The sequence below is a fragment of the Tachypleus tridentatus genome, chromosome 13, assembly GCF_004210375.1.
Source record: "Tachypleus tridentatus isolate NWPU-2018 chromosome 13, ASM421037v1, whole genome shotgun sequence".
In the NCBI taxonomy this organism is placed as follows: domain Eukaryota; kingdom Metazoa; phylum Arthropoda; class Merostomata; order Xiphosura; family Limulidae; genus Tachypleus; species Tachypleus tridentatus.
This window is the reverse complement of record NC_134837.1, coordinates 21,716,072-21,729,983: the sequence shown is the minus strand read 5'-3', so window position 1 is coordinate 21,729,983 and position 13,912 is coordinate 21,716,072. Positions and strand designations below refer to the sequence as shown.

The following is a 13,912-nucleotide window of genomic DNA, read 5'->3' as shown; positions in this document are numbered from 1 at the left end:
CAGTATGTTGTTCAGTAAAATGTATAGTGTTAATATAAAATGTGTACGTAATTGTTCATGAAATAATCTTAAAAATTTTCCTTCACTTGTATTCTTAATTAAAAGTTTTTACTTTTTCACATGTGATGTATTTTTGATGTTTTATTTACCTTTCCCGTCCTTCAGCATTATTACATATTATGGCATACTTCAATTCAGTTGGCATTATTAGGGTATTGTAGGAAGAAACATTTTTAACCTTTATCAGAATGTTGGGATTTAAATGTCTGCAACATTAAACCTAATGAACTGAGGCAGTTTGGCTTATATGTTCTAAAAAATTCTTAAACCTTGCTAATATGGATTTTCAAACACATAACATAATTACAATATAAAACTAAAACCTAAATATAATTTGCCTATATAAAATATTTATATAAAGGGGAAAAACAATACTAAAATACTAGTGATAACAATACTAAGAGTGGTTTGACAAGTTTTTTTTAGAATTCTTCATGCCAATTTCAAAATGGTTGTTAGGAGATTGTATTTTAAAATGTAATATTTCTATTGGTTATAAACATCAAACTCAATTAAGCATAATTACCTGATAAATTGCAATTCTGTGTAGAAAGTGGGCATGGCATCTGTTGAGAATCAAGAAATTTAGTTTTTCTCCAAATTTGCCCTCAGTTTGAAGAAGAATGTGTAAACATTAATTAACCTGGATTGTTTATATTTATGGAAGGTTTCTGTAGGACAGGAATTATTCAAGTTACAAAGTGCAGAAGTTGTGTGAACGTTTGTGTCAAACTAAAGTTTGAGGCTTTTTCTTTAAGTTATATATTCAAAAACGGCTGGTATGGGTAGAGAAAGCACTAATAGAAGAGCTAACAATGTTTCGACCTTCTTCGGTCATCGTCAGGTTTACAAGGAAAGAAAGGGTTACTGGCCAGTAGCTGACCATGTTTGAGAGTGGTTGTGTAATTGAGTATAGGAATGTAGAGGGCTTGCTTAGATGTTGGATATATTTATTAATAGAGGTATAAAAGCAAAATCAACTAATTAAAGTAAATATATCCCATGGTTTAAAAAATAACGAAATCATATACGGCTGCATATCATATATTCCCGACATCAGCAGAAAAGTAACCAACATTTGGCAAAAACTAGTTACGAAGTATGACATTCTAGTTAATATCAAATTTATTCAAAAACCAAGCACAAAATTAAGGTCTATACTATGTAAAAACTACACTGACAAACACCACACCAACATTATTTATAAAATACAATGTGATAACTGCCACGACTTCTATATTGGAGAAACAAGTAGAAAATGGAAACCAGATTCAATGAACATAAAAAGTCACCTTCACACGTTTTCGAACACTGCAAGTCAAACAAACACAACATAACCATAGAAAACACTCAAATACCAAATAAAGAAACAAACGTAAACAAACACAAAATTAAAGAAGCCTTACTTATACAACAACTCAAACCGAAAATAAACCAATACAAAGAAACACCTTTATACCTATATTAATAAATATACTCAAACATCTAAGCATGCTCTCTACATTCCTACACTCAATTACACAACCGCCTTCAAGCACGTGGTCAGCTACCGGTCAGTAACCCTTTCTTTCTTTGTGAACCTGACGATGACTGAAGAAGGTTGAAACATTGTTTGCTCCTCCACTAGTGCTTTCTCTCCCCATACCAAATATATAATTTTCTCTACAAGTGGGTTTTCTCGTCATCATGGATCACTTTTTCTTTAAAGTTTCTCTTGAAATAAAATAATTAAATCTTAGATAATATAAAATTTTGGACTATACTTTAAATTTTAATGATTATTTCATTGATATACATTGGTCATAAGACCGTTTGATTGGGTTTTGAATGTACGCAGTAAAATATCATGGCCTGTGTAGAACAGGGGTGCCTGTAACTATAGGGTAAATAAAATACGTATAACCTTATTTTTACATTTTATGTGTTTTAACATGAAATTGCTCAACATAAAGGTGTGTGTGTGTGTGTGATTGGGTTCCACACTACTTTGAATATTTTACTAAACTATTAATGTTGCTGCAGTTATTATATTTGATTTCTTTAGTATATTTAAGTATTGAAAAATATTGAATATTTTTATATAAACTTTCCAGGAAGCAATGAAGTCCAAAGCACCTCAACTTCATTTAGAGTACAGGTTTTATAAACTTTAGGAAATCATGGTAAGGTTGTTTTCTTAGTTTTAATTACTATTAACATTATCTGGTTTGATAGTGTATTACAGTTATAGTTAGGTGCCTATGAGCAACACTTACATTAATTAGTAATTTATACTTTGTTGGTATTTAAATGTTTTTTAGTAACTAAAGATACTGCAAACTGTTCAGAACCAAACTTGTAGACTTTACCCAACTTGTGTTTTTCTTAGAAGAGAAAGTAGCCAGTTGGGCTTTGTTTCTGTTGAAGCATTTTTGATTTATTATGAATGAAACTTGATTTTCATTTATATTTTGTTCTTTTTTTATTAATAACTTTTGCACAATTTTTAAAAGTTATTGACTCAAATTTAGAGAAACAGTTTTACCCAAAAATTGTAACCCTTATGTATATCACAGTTTGTAAAAACTTTATCGATTTTCTTTATAGAAGGGATTCCTAAAGTTTTCTACTTTGGTCCTTGTGGGAAATACAATGCTCTTGTGATGGAACTTCTAGGACCAAGTCTTGAAGATCTATTTGATCTGTGTGATCGAAAGTTTAGTTTAAAAACTGTTTTAATGATTGCAGTTCAACTGGTAAGTGAATTCAAAATGTATATAGTTTGTGTGTGTGTGTGTGTGTGTGTGTGCTTAAACTATAATAAAAAAGATAAAATGTTATTTCTTTTCTTTTGAAATTGTTTTTTTTAATTCATTGAAATTTGCTAGATAGTTTAACTTTTATCTAAAACTCATTTTATTAGTTTCAAAATATATGAATGTGGAAGTTATACATTTTTTAAAGAGTTTAAACCTACAATGGCAATAAAGATAATTTTGTAAGTATTAAGCATAATTAACTATATAATTATTTTAAGAAGGTATCAAACTGTTACACGTAAAATTGTATAAAAGAAAGTTAATTATTACAAAATTTTGTTTGGAAATATATAGAGAGTCAATGAAATTAATCGTAACTTATCATTTTACAAGTGCAGTATAATTGACCATGTATTTTTAACTTGGTTATCAAAAACATTATATATTGTTTTACCCTTGTTAAAAATAATATCTAGAGCAGTAAAACAGCAAGAACAATATGTTTAATTGTACCACTGTTTATAAAAGATTTATTTTGATGAGAAATTTAGGAAATATGTATTCAATAAAAAAAACTCAAAGTTAATTTTATTAGTTTTTATTATTTATTCAAGATTTTTGAATCCAAAAATTCAGTAACATAGTTTTGTTATGAGGCATACATGTAACCTTTAAAAATATATTTTAGAACAATAAGAAAAGTTCTTGTACATTTACAAAGTTATTATTTATAAACAAACAAAAACAAAAATGAGCCAATGTTAATGTCACGTGAATATTAGGCAGTGGAATGCTGAAATAGTATTTATGGGTTTAACCCTTTCAGTTTGAGTTGGGTGAAATCTAATGGTATTGTGATTCAGTTAATGTGGAAGTAACAAATTGTATTTAACTGTAACAAGTATAATAATTCTCCATGATGTAAATGTGGAAGGTCTAGCTTATTTAAATCTTGACGTATTTTTCATTTGTTGCTTTGAACAGAATATTGAAGTGCTCAATTTTTGTGGTATATTCCATTGTATGGTGTATGATACATAAGCTCTTATAGAAGGAAGAAGCATGTAATTCTACATTCTTTTGCTGGAAACATCTAGTAGTGGACCCAATCCAGCATTCCAAGCAGAGAGGTGTTTTATATTTATTTGTGACAAGGGATTGCTGCACTTTATTGATTTTATCTTTGGAAGGGAATGAGTTTCTTAGTTGATGTGTATTTATTTAATAAATAATTTATTATCTACAAGCGTGATTGTTATTATATACTAGTAATTGTTTGGCATTTTTAATTGGAAAATAGTTTTTTACTAGAAGACATTATGTTTGATAACTCATGACTGAAGTAAGTTACTACAAACCTTATATGTTTAAATAGTTTAAACCTTAATAACATTATATTTAAAGAGTTCTAGTAAAAAATGTCATTGTTGTAATAAAGTTCTGCTTATGAACATAATTAAAAAAAAAACATCCTGTATTGTCAGGAAATGAGAACTTAAAATTGTTCTTGATTTGAACAGTGAACTTTATCTGAGGATATAACTATTGTACTTGTTTTATCTAATAATAATGTTTTGTATTTTCAGCTACATCGGATAGAGTATGTTCATTCCAAGCACCTAATTTATCGAGATGTGAAGCCAGAAAACTTTCTAATAGGACGACAATCAACCAAAAAACAAAATGTCATCCATATAATAGACTTTGGTTTAGCTAAAGAATACATAGATCCAGAAACTAACAAACACATCCCATACAGGGAACACAAGAGTCTTACAGGAACAGCAAGATATATGAGTATTAACACTCATTTAGGAAAAGGTAGAATTAGTTTACAAAAGTTTAATTTTATTGTAGAAAGAATTATTGAAGTATCTTCAGTTTGTTATTTTTGTATTACTATGGTGTTTTTTATTCAGAAATTACTTTTTCTTTTATTACAATTAAGAAATTTTTGAGAATGCTTACTTTAGCTATAACGTAAACTTGTTTATGAATAAAATACTAAGATTAGATGTCATAAACATTTGTTGTGAAAACATCTCTAAGATTGTATTAATACATGTTTGGTGTATGTATACATGCATATTTTTTTTAAGTAAAACGTTTTCACAAAATTTATGAAAATGCATGCTTTACAAGCTTGTAAATACCAATATAATTTCTGTATTTATGTTTTTCATAATTTCTATATCAAGAGTTTTGTTATTATCTGATAAAACTGCTATTATTAATAAATTCATAAATATAGTAATAAGTGTTCAGATGAGCTGATAGTTATGATGTTTATCACACATATTGGAACCTTATGCACAAGTCTTCTGGTTATGCTTTGATTTTCCTTGCACATTGTTATTATGAAAACAATTGTTACTGACAGGAAAATGGTGGCCATGTGTTTGATTGGTTAAAAGTTCTATCAGTAAACTTTGTTAACCATATTTTCATGGGCATGGACAAATTAATGGGTTCTGTACACATGAAGATATAGCTTTTACTGAGTCAGTTTGCATGAAAGATGATTTTCATGCTAATAAAAATACTTTTCATCTTATAAATATCTAAACAAATATCAAATTAATATCTACAGAACTTTATATTTCATCTCTATTTTCTATACTCTAATAACACTAACTGTACTGACATATTCAATGTCTAGTGAAATGGAAGGTTGAAAAATATGTAATAAATTGGAAGTGCTGTTTTTACCTCTGCACTGCATGCAGTTTTAATCAGAAAGATCAGACTTAATTATTAATTTAACAAATTTGGTTATTAACCTTTTCACTTTTGTTTCCTTTCAATCTTATTGTTTTACTGCAATATTTTGTGTCCACAAAGGCAGTAATCCTCACATCATAACCAATAACTTGCAGCAGAAACCCATTAATTGTTACCAGGAGAGTTGAGGATGTAACATGTGATACTGAAGTGTCATGTTACAACCATTTTTTAAGCTTTTGAAATTTTAGACAATTCATTTTACTGAAGTTTTGTTAATATAAGCTAAAAGTTTCTACTTTTCACACAGTAATTACTTTTGTTGAAAATATATAACAATAAATAAAGTATACATGAAAGCCAAGATTTGTAGTACCTTCTGCATTTTTTATCTTGTTTTCACTCATATTTAAATCAGAGACATTCTTCTCTATGCTTCATTAAGTCTCACAAATTATAATTTCAAAAGAATTAATGGAGCTATTATATGTGCATTTTATAACACAAACAGCGTATTGGATACCAGCATAGAATGTCCCAAAACAGTTGTAATTCATCTGGCTTTCTAAATATGCTATTACTAGGTTAAAAAGAAATTCCTCTGTAGCATTCAGAGCAGCAAAATATGAGAACCACAAACCAAACAATTCTACCAAGTAGAAGTTTACAGTGAAAATTCTTAAATAATAACATGCAAGACTTTCTTAGAGGATAATCTACTCTTTCTGTTGGCTATGAATATGTCCAACATAAATTATATTAACAAACAGTATCAAAATGGAGAGATAGGAGAAGGGCTTTTCTAATGGATTTGACAATTTAATGATATGTCAGCAAATTAAGAAGATAAGTTTAAAGTTTAGATGCTTGTAATTATATGTAGTTTTTTTTAACTGTTTGGAAACTGTAACATCTTATTTTTAATGTTAGAAAATTCTGAAATGGAGAGATCAGAGCTAAGGTGTGCTGTGGCACAAAAATATTTTAAGTATCTCTTTTTGAAATTATGAAGTTATAATTTAAATAATATACAAATTTCAATTATAAACTATGTTTTTGGATCAAATTTATTCAATAAATGTTGTATTTAAAGTTACAAAAGATTATTCATTACATGTGCAAAAGAGCAAGGCCCAGATATGAAGAGTTAATGTAGTTAGATTTGTAAGGTATATAAAGATCATATTCTACCAGTATTGTTATTTCAGTCACAACTATAGTGTTGTATTTCTGTATTAAGTGTTATTAAAATGTTTATTTTGTTAATATAGATAATAAAATTATATGAATGGATTATCCTGAAGTAAGTAGACAACTATATAAGTATCTTTATACATTAAAAAACACATATTTTTGTGGTAATGTAATTGCATAGAACTGAAATATGATCAGCTGCATAGTTGACTTTTGTTCACTTGGAAGTGGAATGTTTTCAGAACAGAGTAGGCGAGATGATTTGGAAGCCTTAGGCCATATGTTTATGTACTTTCTTCGAGGAAGCTTACCTTGGCAAGGGTTAAAGGCAGACACTCTTAAAGAAAGATACCAGAAAATAGGAGACACCAAACGAGCCACACTTGTTGAAGTCCTCTGTGAGGGTTATCCTGGTAAGAATAATGTAATCTGTATTTATTTTTTCAGTGTATTGTGTTGCATAATTTGCTCACCAAGATATTAGCAAGAAGTTTTACTTTTAGCAATATTTTGAAAAATAAGTAAATCATTGTTTAATTATAAAATAGCTATGAATTTGTACATGTCAAACAATGGTGTACTAACTATCACAAAATATTTTAATCTTTATTTAATAAAAAAAATATTTAAAAACATCTTACTTTTTATTAATTTTTTATATTCATCAGTTGTAGATTTTTGTTGTTATTATGCATTTCCTGGTAAAAAGAAGAGTTTTTTTAAAACGTGTAAATAAAGCTACAATTTTCACCAAACAGTATACAGTTGTTACAGTGTTGAATTTTTAATGTATTTTCTTTTTACCAATTCAGTCTGTCTCAGCTTATACCTTATCTTGAGTTATCTGATGTCTTCTCATTGAATAAAATTTCTTTACCTTTAAAATAGATATAATTTAACAAATATAGTTCTGTAATTCATAAACAGAAGAAACATTTACAGAAGCTGTAAAAAAATCTTAAACCTTTACTTTTGCTTTAACATGGTATTTTTTTCTTGCTTTAACCAATCATAATAGAATTCATTATAGCTGTTGTTAAAGTCGTGTTTTATTAGTAAATAATTAAACCACTTGATCTGGCACTATAATGAAGTTAAAATTAAGACCTGTATGAAAAATGAAATGAAACATTGGAAAGTAAAGATATTCTTTGGAATGTACAGAAAGTTGTTGTTTTTAATTGTCATTGGGATGCTTCCTGCTATTCAGAAATGATATTAATTTGTTCTTTATGAATTACATAAAATAAATTATTAAATATGAAAAATACTTTTGAATTAAAACAGTTTACATAGAATCAACATATAAAACTGACTTAACCATTTGTGACAAACACATATGAAAAGTTATAGGAAATCCTGTCTTAGTGTACAATAATTTAGAGGTAAGTTTGAGAACCCATTTTTTAGAATTAAAAGTTTGGAGAAGGCTTGACTGAGTAATGGAAAAAACTATATTGTAAATGTACAATATTTTGATAGTATTATGTCATCCTCAGGTACAGATTGTGTGTGTGTGTAAACAGACACATGCACATGTATTTTACAGAGACATGAATATATATATATATACTGTGTGTATATATGTAAATACAGCATGTAACAAAGAGGTCTTCTGTATCTCTGGAAACTACTTGTACCTGAGGACAAGCTAATATTATCAAAACATCAAACATTTATAATTTAAAAAAAAATAAAAAATTTATTACCATATCAAACCATCTCCAAACTTTTAATAAGGGTAAATTATTTTATTCATTTTAAACTATTGTATGTGAAAATGTATCATACATGCAAAATAGTACAAAACCTCTAAGAGGTTTAAAAATATGCTTAATCACATTTTGCAAGTCTCCTCCTACAAATTTTCATGAGACTGTTGTACTAAAATTAATTAATGTTTTTTTGTTTGTAAAAATAAACTCATTACTTCACGGCATACAGTTATGACAGAAAGTGTTTGTACCCCTGCTTCCCGAGTAATTTTTGCTCATAACTTAAAATGTATCACAATTAGGCTAATAGACATATATTTTATTATAAATATTATGCTAACACACATCTACATAAATTTTTATGTAAATTAAATGACAAATAAGCTGTTTATAAACAAATAACCAAAAATAGGAGGAGCAGAAAGTGTTTGTACAGTTCAGAACATGTGAAAAAACTGATATTCCAGTAAAATTTTTTAGTGTGGCGAATAAAATACATTATACCATTCCAGAACTAGAAACTGGGTTCATAGTTATTGGAATTTAGCCAGCAAAAAATTTACTTCTGGCAATTTAGTGCCATCTTCATCATTATCTGCTTGGTCATTGTGGCGAACAGGAAACAACTGTCCAGTGATTTGAAAAACCGAATTATTGTAAAATACAAGTCTTGTGTGTGTCTTTCCAGTATTGTTACACAATGTGCCGAAATCTACTGTTCAAAGCATAATTGCCAAGTTTAAGCTTTCAGGATCCAACTGCAAACCTCCCTCGTTCAGGACACCCCATTGAAATTCCAGAGAGAACCAAGTGGAAAGTTCTCAGAGAAGTTAGTGGGAACCCTCGTTTAACACGTAATGATATACAGTAGCTGGTAAGGGAAACTGGGGTTGAAGTAAGCACCTCTACAGTTACAAACATGTTATACTCTTCTGGGTTCAAAGCATGCTGTTCTCCTAGAACTCCATATTTAAAGCCTGTTCATTTAGAAGCACGATTGAGGTATGCAAGAAAGCACATAAATAAACCCTTTACCTTTTGGAAGAGTATTTTTTGGTCAGACGAGACTAAAATTGAGCTTTACGACCACAATGATGTTCGCAATATTTTCCGTAAGAAGGGGGAACGAAATCTTCCAAAGTTAAACACGGAGGTGGCTTGATCATGCTATGGGGTTCCTTCAGCTTTTCTGGTGTAGGCAGCCTTCACCACATCAATGGAATCATGAAAAAAGAAGAGTATGTTGATATATTAAGGACTTATATCAAGAATGATGCTCAGAACTTGCGGCTTGTGCATCGTTGGACCTTCCAGCACGACAATGACCCTAAGCACACACAGAAATATGTGCAATACTGGTTTTGCACAGGAACCATATAAGCGTTCTGGAGTGGCCATCGCAGTCACCTGACCTCAACCCAATTGAAACCGTTTGGCATGAGTTGAAGACCAGAGTTTATCAGCATCATCCAAAAAACATGAGATTTGGAGTCCTTCTGTAAAAAAGAATGGAAGGAAATACCAGTTGAGTACTGTCAAACGATCATGGATGGCTATGAGGAGAGAGAGCGCTAAGTAATTCACCTGAAAGGCTACACAACTGACCATTAAAGTAGATGCACAAACGCTTTCTGCCCCTCCTATGTTTTGGTTATTTGTTTATAAACAGTTTATTTGTCATTCAATTTACATAAAAATTTATGTAGATGTGTGTTAGTATAATATTAATAATATACTGTACTTTCATTATCCTAATCATGGTAATTTTTAAGTTATGAGGAAAAAACTAATCACAATGCAGGGGTATGAACACTTTCTGTCGTAACTGTATTCAAATGAATTTTTATACAATGGTAGTGAACTTTACTGCTCTGAAAGAGTAGTTTAAACTTTTGATTTTTATCATGTACACATTACAGTGGAGCGTCATTAAGCCGTGGACCAGTAAACCGCGAAATCGCTTAAGCCGCTGTAGCAAGTCTTGTCCCAAAATTTTTGATGTATTAAATCTACTACCTGGCTTTTTAAAGTTTCTCACACTCTCCTTGTCTTTATAACTTCAAGGGGATATTTAAAAAGGATTTGCTTTAATTTGGGAAATAAGATATGTTACAATAGAAATCGACCATTAATCTACCTTATCAGCTCTCTATGCCATTGTTACCGAATCACACCTCTCCATACATTAAAGTTAATCTGCGGTAAATCCGTGAAAAAAGTGATCAATAATTAAAGTATTATTTTTAATTCGATAATCCAATATTTTTATGGAATTGTATAAATATTGGCCACAAACCCAATAGAAATCACTTCAGTTCCTGAATTAATAGTGAGCATATCATATTGACATGGCAGCCCGCATGTAACACGGGAAGACGAAATTTTACAGGGAAAAGCGAATCATCGCAATGCATTGGTCGTTTGTGTTAAAACGGCACTTGTCAATTGTATCTGAATAGTCTATACATTAATATTATAATAATCACGCAATGTCCAGGATGAGGCTTCTCGGCGGAGCTGTTGGCGACTTCAGCTTTTCAGTCACAAAGGTTTAAGCCGCGGTTAAGCAGGTTGACCACCCAAATACCTGTATTCAACTGTAGTTGAATAGTTCTTTCAGTTTTGGAAATTGAATAATTTTTCAAAATGTGCAAAATTTAATACATAAAATTTGATGAGCAACATCAATGTTCATAAAAAAGTTTAAATGTAAAAGCACATTAGGAATCCTTATGCTGAACATTTTTGATTCATGAATGTTTCAAATTACATTAAATGTTGTTAGAGATCCATATTTTGAGAAATTGTAGCTCCAAATAGGATGCGGGGTTCTATCTAGATATCCATTAGCACTAATGATAAATGTATGTTACTTTCATTGTTTTTCCACTGATAACAAGCTACTACTTGTAACTTTAATAGTAAAATCAATTAGGATGACTACTTAGTCATTAGTAACAGCTCAGATGAGTCAAATCCAATTATTTTGAAATTTTTTTTTGTGGTAATTTTTGTTTCTTCTGTTGTGAATGATATAGAAATAAAACCACTTAAAGACAAACTTTTATAATATTGTAATTAAAGTGAAGTAATTTTATTTAGAAAAAAATTAAAAGTCTACACTTGTATAACTACTGTAAACTATTGTAATTAGTTATTGCTGGACTATACAAAACTTATTCTCCCTATGAGTCACGAGGCTAGCTTTAGTACCCTAGTCTTTGCATTTTACAAAGAAGTAATAAGTAAGTTTTTTTTTTTTGTGTGTGTGTGTGTGTGTTAGATGTGATTAGTCTATTTGTATCACACAAGAGGTGGTGTGTTGTTTAAATCTGGTGATGGTGACTTGGTACTTGTGTTTATAGCTTTCAGTGGCTAAAAATATATTCAATGACTTCTAAATTGGAGCCCAAAATGAATGTTTACTAAAAGAAAAGATTTTGAGTAACATATGGCATTTAATTTGAATTTAGAAGGAAAAAAATATTCTGTAGTGTGCAGTGAGAATGGCACATACATGTGAAGATAGATAAAATAGATAAACAAATTCCCAAAATATTTCCAAACTAATATGTGAATACTGATGAAACTTTGTAGAATGGACAGCAACTGTCTTTTGTGGAGACACAAGTGTGGGGGATGACATTTTGAAAGTCTTCTGCCTTTGTCTTCAGGTCAGTGTGTATGTAAGATGTTGTTGGTCTTTTATATTGTTCTGGTGGATTGTGGAGAGCGTGTTATGATTGGTTGGATAATCACTGTTTCTGACTGGAGAAGAGATTTCCTGTAGATTCAACCAATGGTAGCCACAGATTACTCACCTTTTATCTGGAATCTCTGTTTAGTGAAGGTTTAATAGTGTTGCTCTGAAATGGTTCTTTGATTTTTCTTCTCTTCCAGAATTTGTCTGTGTCAGTGATTCTAGTTTTCTCCTAGTTTATTCTGTGTCCAGTTGATGTGGCATGCTCTTCAGTGGCTCAATTTTGTGTTTTTATGAGTATTATAAAATCTTTTTGTTCTTTTATTCTTGTCATGAGTTTTCTTCTCATTTCTCCAATGTATGTATCATTGCAGGAACATGGAATTTCATAGATGACATTTTTGAGACTCTCTTTGCTGGGTCACTATTTGTTTTTTACCAGAATGGGCCTCAAGGTATTGTAGGATTTCCACCAGACTTTTATGTTGAATTTCTTGGCTATGTGTTTGAGTTTTTCACACACACACACACACACTAACCTGAAGACGAAAGGCAAAAGACTTTAGAAATGTCATCCTCTACACTTGAGTCTCCACAACAAGCAGTTGCTGTCTGTTCTGCAAAGTTCCATCATGAATACTCTTTCTAAACAATTTATTGAAGAATGTGAATACTATTCAGTAACTTTGGATGAAAGGTCAGGTATCAGTGACATCTCTCACACTGTTGATGAAGGTTTCTCAATACATGAAAAACTCCTGAAGTTGCAACTTTTGAATAATGGTACAAAAGGTTCAAGCGTGTATGCAATGCTTATCTTTGTTATTACTCCAGTATTGTGGTTTTCACGAGCATTTCTGCATTGTGATTAATGGTGCAAGAGCAGTGACTGGCAATAAAATGGGATTAGTTGATTTGGAGTTGTTACTATCATTATTCACTGTAATATACACTAGGAAACATTTGTGGGAAGAATTTGAAGATGAGTAAGGTAATGGACAGGACAGTCAACATGAACATTATGAGAAGTGGTGAGAAATCCTAGCAATATGGAACATTCATACTTTTTTATTTAAGAAGTGAATGTTGAATTTACTGATCCACCATTGCTCTCAAATACCAGATAGCTAAGTAAAAGGAAGTGTCTTCAGCATGTATTTACTCCTTGGGAAAAAAAAAAACGATTAACTACAGGACAAAGAATTCCTTTTCTCCTTGGCATTCCTTACAGACATGACTGATCACTTGATTGTGCTGAACCTCAAGTTGCAAGGTTGGCAAAAGATGAGATATATTGAAGCTTTGAACAAAAAGTCTATTTAGAGTGTGCCTCAATACCAAATATTACCCACTTTTCTTTTTTGTTCTGTGAATTGTTGGCACATGAGAGCACAACAAAATTTTCAACCTTTGTAGAAAAAGTTAAGAATATTTTGCTGAGTTTGAAGGTATATTTTGGGCCTCAGTACATTACAGTTGAGTTTTGAGCTGTTTAGCAACTCAATGAAAATTACTGTTGAGACACAGCCACAAGATCTTTAGCTAGAATTATGTGAGCTACAATTTGACCCCCTTTTTTACCATTAATGGGAAAAAAGATATGATAATTTTTAATGTTTTTTTTCTAGGGAGCATTTCCCAAAACTATAAAATTTTGCACTCAAAATGTGTTTGATATTTGGAAGTGTGTGTATCTCTGAAAGCATTTTTTAACTGCAATGAGCAAGTGAAATCAAAAACATAGAACATGTTAGATAATAACATACTTGATGCATGCTTTCGAC

At 30.4% G+C, this 13,912-nt stretch overlaps 1 pseudogene across 1 annotated transcript in view; it reads left to right on the top strand.

Moving 5' to 3' along the window:
- Positions 1–13,912, top strand: part of LOC143240214 (casein kinase I-like) — a 49,065-nt pseudogene that overhangs the window by 17,737 nt on the left and 17,416 nt on the right. Inside the window, exons 3-6 of the transcript XR_013021637.1 lie at positions 2,154–2,222; positions 2,647–2,795; positions 4,385–4,619; positions 6,956–7,126. The product of XR_013021637.1 is annotated as a casein kinase I-like (transcript). The remainder of the gene's footprint in view (positions 1–2,153; positions 2,223–2,646; positions 2,796–4,384; positions 4,620–6,955; positions 7,127–13,912) is intronic.